We start from the raw sequence: 6000 nt of genomic DNA, 5'->3' as shown, positions 1-6000 counted from the left end.
CCTTCAATCCCACACTAGTTAGTTCATCCTAAATCAGGATACAAGCAATTTAGATGTATCTTGTCTCAAGTGGTCTTCTAAGTTGCATTCATTTGATCATTGTGTGGCAGGCCCTACAACAGAGGAAGAGAACACACACACACACGCACACGCACACGCACACGCACACGCACACGCACAGTATATTCCCCACTTCTCTGGCCTCTGGAATTTCGAGGTTTAGCGGAAAACTGAGAAACGATGTTGGCGGGGTGATGTGAGATGTGGAAGAGAGTGTCTGCTGTGAGGGTCCAGGGGGATGTTGGGGTGCCCGGGAAATTCGTGGTGGATGAGGTGTGTCAAGACAGCCAACTGAAGGGGACACATCCCATGACTGTCACAGGTACAACCGTCTTTATCCAGCCTGCCTGGCAAGTCCTGCTTCCATAGTGACCTCCCGTCCATCCGGCTTGGCCTCCTCCTGTTGCCTTGATTTCTGTAAGCCACCAGATGCCCTAGTAAGAAAGCCCAGATTTGCAATGAGGCAAGAGACCCGCACAGGCATTTCCTGTTGCTTTGTTCGTGCGTATCACTGTCTTTGGGAATCTTTTAACCTCTCTGGAGTTCCCCTTCCCCTGTCAAAGACTGCAATTACAATGGCCTTGCTTACCTCAAGGGAGGTGAATATCAAAGGAGATGAAGGATATAAGCAAGCCTTGCATAGCTTAGCATAGCATGAATATTAATTATCTTTGTTGGGGTTTGAACACAGTTGGGTAAGACAGGACGCCAAGGCAAATCTTATAAATGCTGGTCTTGCCGAGAGAGCTGAGCGCGCTGGGGATTTTTAACATGAATTGCAGTTGAATTTGGTGTTTATATCTTTCGAAGTATATTTGTTTCCGATCCGGTCCGGATTTTCTCCCAGTCATTTACTAGCCTTGGACCAGCCTGTTCGCCCCCCACCCCACCCGCCGCCGCCCCCGCCCCCATCCTCTGCTTCCTCTTGACTATCATGAGAATAACTGAACACATTCCCAAAGCGTATTGACAAGATCCTTTGAAGCAAGGCGTAGAGAACACTGCGTAAGTGATGCTTTTTAATCAAGCAAGAACTTAGCTGGAGCCTGCAGGCCTGGCGCTGAGCTAGGCTGGGTTGTGGGGCGCTCGGCTAGCAGGCTGGTCCAGCAGGGGACGCCCGAGCGCCTCACTGCAGCATCCCGGCGGCGGAGCGCAGCGGCCGGCAGGAACTCGCGTCCTGCCGCAGTCTCTCGGCAGCTAGTCTGTGCGAGCGCAACGGAGGAGACCCCCGCCCGGGCACCACACTTGCAGCCGCGGTAACTCCCACCCGCGATCGCCGCCCTCTGGCTCTCAAACGCCTCCCGCAGCCTGCGTGGGTCCGCGCGAGAGGGCTTCTTGGTCTCCGGAGCCTGATTGCGAACTTGGAGAGGACCGCGGCTCTCTCCCCGGCCTGGAGAGTGAACAGGTGAGTGACACACACGTGTCCAGGAGGCTCCCTGCGGACAGAGTGCTAGTCCCCGAGAGCTCAGTCCCTGGGTTCCTCCTCCAGGTTGCGGGGTCCCTCGCCAAAGGCGACTTTGGGGTTCTCTGAGAGGGATGTGAACGCCAGCACCAGGCTTGACAGCGCGTCCTGAGCTAAGGGCGTCCTTCTGATGTAGGGGACATCTGCTCCTTGCTGTGGAGCCTGAAATCTGCAAGATCTGAAGTCCACTGTGGGCTTGCTTCTTGCTGCAAACCTGTTGATTTCAGGTTAACGAGATAGCCCCGGGGGCTTGCACAGTTACAGCTTCTTTGATGTGGGTGTTGCGTTGTGATAAGATGAAGGAAAATTCCTAGCAGAGAAACTGAGAAATCTTGATTTCAGGAGAGGTCTGGCCCAGAGGCAAGCTCACTTCCACCATCCGACTGGGCTCCTAGCTGCCCTGGGCAGCTGCACTTTGTTTTGTTGTTGTTGTTTTTTAGGAAGCCATAAAAACACTAAAATGTAGTTATAAAGTTGCCCCCACCCCCCTCAGAGGAAGTGGAAAACACTGACCTTGATAAGCACGGTCTGGGAAATGATTTATTGGGAGCAAAACCTTTTGATAAGTAAATAAACAGATGAATGAAGCGTTAGAAATACAAATGTCACAGGTCTAACAGAATCCCCACAGGTAGCCACTTGGGTTTGTATATAGTTGTGTGGGGTGAGTTAATGAATCAGTAGTACCAAATAAAAGACCACTTTTCTTTCCTTTACCCTAATATTTGCTCTAATGACTTTATGCACAGAAAAACGCTCCGTCTTTCATATCCTAAAAATGTAAGTGTGACTTTATGATTGGGAATAATAGGAAGTTGAAAGTCGTTTGTTTGTTTGTTTGTTTGTTTGTTTGTTTGTTTTGCCCCCACTGAAGCCCTCTGCTCTGAGAGTGAACTTCTGGCCATGGTAGGAATAGTTCCATGTGTTAGGACCAATGAGTTTTCTCAGATCTGAAGGCTAGAAGGTCTCCAGTTCCTAATTCAACAGGAACTTGCCTGTACGTTACTATGACAACAGTTGACACGTTGATGGTTTCTGTCAATTTTTCATGTGGAAATAAAATGTGAAGGCATCTCTAGGGGTCAGCTTTGCATCTTCCCTTTGATTTGTCTAAACAGAGCATGAGGCTGATAGTAGCCAGCTGGATCTTTATTATGTTAAAAGGGGGGGGATTAACCCACATAATTTCTCTTTCCATGAGCTTCACAGGCCAATAGGAGTTGCTGAAATATTTGAGTTGGTTTTAAAAAATACATTTGATGGTTACTTTTATGAAGCATTAAGAGTATAACCACATTTTAGGTATATAGGAATGACACTTTCATATGAAATAGCAAATCATTTGTGAATGCTCCTGATGTAAACACGTTCTATGTTTCAAAGAAATACAAGTCAGCAGCTATTCGTAAGTTAAAATATAGCTAACAAATTTAATATGTAAACCTTAAATATAAGGCCTTTTCTTAGTGGACACGTATAAAATGACAGATAAGGAATTTGCTTTGTTTTGGCACATTCTCTGCTTAGGTGGCCCAAAATAGCCTGAAACTCATGATGTAGCCCAAGCTGGTCTTGAATTCAAGATCCTTCCACTCCAGCCTCCCAAATGCTGGGGTTACAGGTTAGTACCTAAGGAAGTACACACCTTTAGCCAGAAGGATGGGGTCATCATAGAACCCCCACCCAGTGACTGAAGGAAGAAGATGCAGAAATCCATGGCTGGGTCCCAGGTAGAGCTCCAGGAGTCCAATCCATGAGAGAGAGAGGGATTCTATGAGCAAGAGATATTGAGAAAAGGTACAGAGACAACTAGCCAAACTGGTGGAAACACATGAATTGTGAACCAACAGCTGAGGAGCCCCCATGGTACTGGACTAGACCCTCTGGATAAGAGAGACAGTTGTTTAGCTTGAACGGTTTGGGGGGACCCCAGGCAGTGGGACCGGGACCTGTCCCTAGTGCCTGAGCCTGCTTTTTGGAGCCTAGTGCCTATAGTGAGACACTTTGCGCAGCCTTGGTGCAGGGAGGAGGGGCTTGGACCAGTCTCAACTGAATGTACCAGGCTGGGCTGACTCCCCAGGGGAGACCTTGCCCTGGAGGAGGTGCGTTGGGGGGGAAGGCTGGAGGGAGGGAGGAGGAGGAATCTGTGGTTAGTATGTAAAATGAATAGAAAATCTCTTAATTAAAAAAAAAGAGTAAGAACAACAACAACAACAAAGGATGGGGTCAGATCTGGAAGATCTCCGAGGATCACTGCAAGGTTCTGGTTCTCGTTTCCTGTTTGGAGCTGGAAGGAAAGTCTGGAAGAAGCACCCACCTCTTCTTCCCTCAGAAGCACCCACGCTTTAGAGATGTGCTCATCAAAATGTGTTAGGTCCACATTAATGGCTCAAACACATAAAAAGAGGGATAAGAGGGAACTAGGAACTAACTCCTCTTTGTGGGATATGTGTTCAGAGGGAGTTCTGTTTCCTCTTTCCCTTTCTTAGGCTGTTTTTTAAAATCTGCATTTTCCAAAATACTGGACTGGACAAGATCAGTTAAATTATTTAGGAAACAGATTGTGAGATCGTGGTTGAGAAAGGTTCTGTAGCCCAGGCTGGCCTCAAGTTGGCTATGCAGCTGAGAGTGACCTCGAACTTCTGGACTTCTTCCTAAATCCTGGGATTAAAGGTGTGCACCCCCATGCCCAGCACAAACATGACTTTACAAACTAGACCAGTGAATGAGTTCTGAACACCAGTGCCACCGAGTTTAACGTATATAAAAGTGCGGTTTTGAGTTTGTGGCTGAAGCATGGGTGGAGAAGTTCCCACAGTGGGAGCCCTTAGCCTGTGGGAAAGGTGCAAGGCTTTCCATGATTGGCTGTGCTAGGGCCACCACGGCGAACACATAGGGAACTTCTGTCGTGACAGTTTGTCAGGTTGTATGGCAAGTTGTGAAGAAGGGAACTCCATGTTTTTAGAGTCATTAAAAAAGCAAGTGCCCAGGGACAACTGTGCATTTGGTGATAGGGAGAGGGAAACGTCAAGAACTTAGGCAAGTTTTTTCGTTTGTCCCCCAAAGAATGTGTGAACAGCTGGCCCTCGCGTTCCTAGAAAGTGGAAGCTTAGGATGAGGAGAGTCCTGAGGGCCGTCAGGCTGCACAGCCAGATCTGAGGGAAAGAAATGCCTTGTTTTTATGGAGAAGAACCAGGACAGCACAGGCAGAATTGACAAGGAGACATGTCAGAGCCCAGTGCAGTAGGTAAGGAAGTTCTCATTGGAAAAAACTGACACTACTTACAAAGGAAATAAACAGATCGCGAACACCTGGAATTGACCAATCGGACACAGAACGGTGAGTTGACAGAGGAAAATCTTTGGACAATAACTGGGAGATTCCCTTGACTGGTCTACCCAAGGCCCTTCCCAAGTTTATACTTCCTCAGTATTAAGAACCCAGATGTTGAGTTGACGGTATAACTTGTGATAGAGATGCTTGCTTACCGTCATAAATGAGGCTTTACATTCAATTCCCAGCACAGCATAAAATTCAGTTCACAAGAACCCCAGATGTCATGACTAAGTGGCAGCCTATATACAATGAGCAAAGGTACACAATGCCATGCTGGAGTGTTAGGACAGTGTGATAAACCAACTTGCCTGAGGTCATCTTTAAAGAGGACTCTGAATGTGAAGCGTGTTTCATACCTTTTGTGTACTAGGGTATCACACCCAGCAAAACATAGAAGAATTATTTGGATATTATGTATTTATTGGCTTTTGAACTATGTGTATCTGTTACATAATTTACCCAGTTGATGTAGTGTGAACTGAGAGTTAACCTGGAAATAGAAAATTGAATTGTGTGGCAATGAAGTTGACTGAGACGAATGTATATTCCTCATTAAAGAGATCCCAAAGTGCCTCTCCCATCATGTGTATACTGGCTGGTTTTGTGTCAACTTGACACAAGCTAGAGTCACCAGAGAGGAAGGAGCCTCAGCTGAGGAAATGCCTCCATGAGATCCCACTGTAAGGCATTTTCTCAATTAGTGATCCATGGGGGAGGGCCCAGCCCATGGTAGGTGGTGCCATCCCTGGGCTGGTGGTCCCGGGCTCAATAAGAAAGCAGGTTGAGCAAGCCAGGGAAAGCAAACCAGTAAGCAGCACCCCTCCATCAGCTCATGCCTCCAGGTTCCTGCTCTGAGTTCCTGTCCTGATTTCCTTCAGTGGTGAACAGTAATGAGGAAACATAAACTGAATAAACCCTTTCCTCCCCAACTTGCTTTATGGTCCTGATGTGTTGTTAATGCAATAGAAACCCTAAGACAATGTGTATTTATATGTTGAGGATTTATAAGCAGGTGATAAATGCATTTATTCACATAGCATTTGTTATCAATTATGCCAAGAAACACTCTATCCATAGAAAGCATAGACGTGCTTTGAAAGAGTATACTATGTATACACATTTTTAAACCAAACAGTTCTAA

The 6000-nt window shown here is 46.9% G+C and overlaps 1 protein-coding gene across 2 annotated transcripts in view; it reads left to right on the top strand.

Moving 5' to 3' along the window:
* Window positions 1-1329: 1329 nt before the first annotated feature.
* Window positions 1330-6000, top strand: part of Rerg (RAS like estrogen regulated growth inhibitor) — a 104784-nt gene continuing 100113 nt past the window's right edge. For both annotated transcript variants that reach the window (XM_076568115.1, XM_006976505.4), the window contains exon 1: window positions 1330-1465. The gene's annotated coding sequence lies outside the window, so the exon portion shown is untranslated. The remainder of the gene's footprint in view (window positions 1466-6000) is intronic.

This window comes from Peromyscus maniculatus, chromosome 3 (assembly GCF_049852395.1).
Source record: "Peromyscus maniculatus bairdii isolate BWxNUB_F1_BW_parent chromosome 3, HU_Pman_BW_mat_3.1, whole genome shotgun sequence".
Lineage (NCBI taxonomy): Eukaryota > Metazoa > Chordata > Mammalia > Rodentia > Cricetidae > Peromyscus > Peromyscus maniculatus.
Note: the sequence above shows the minus strand (reverse complement) of the source record. Positions and strands in the feature narration are given on the sequence as shown.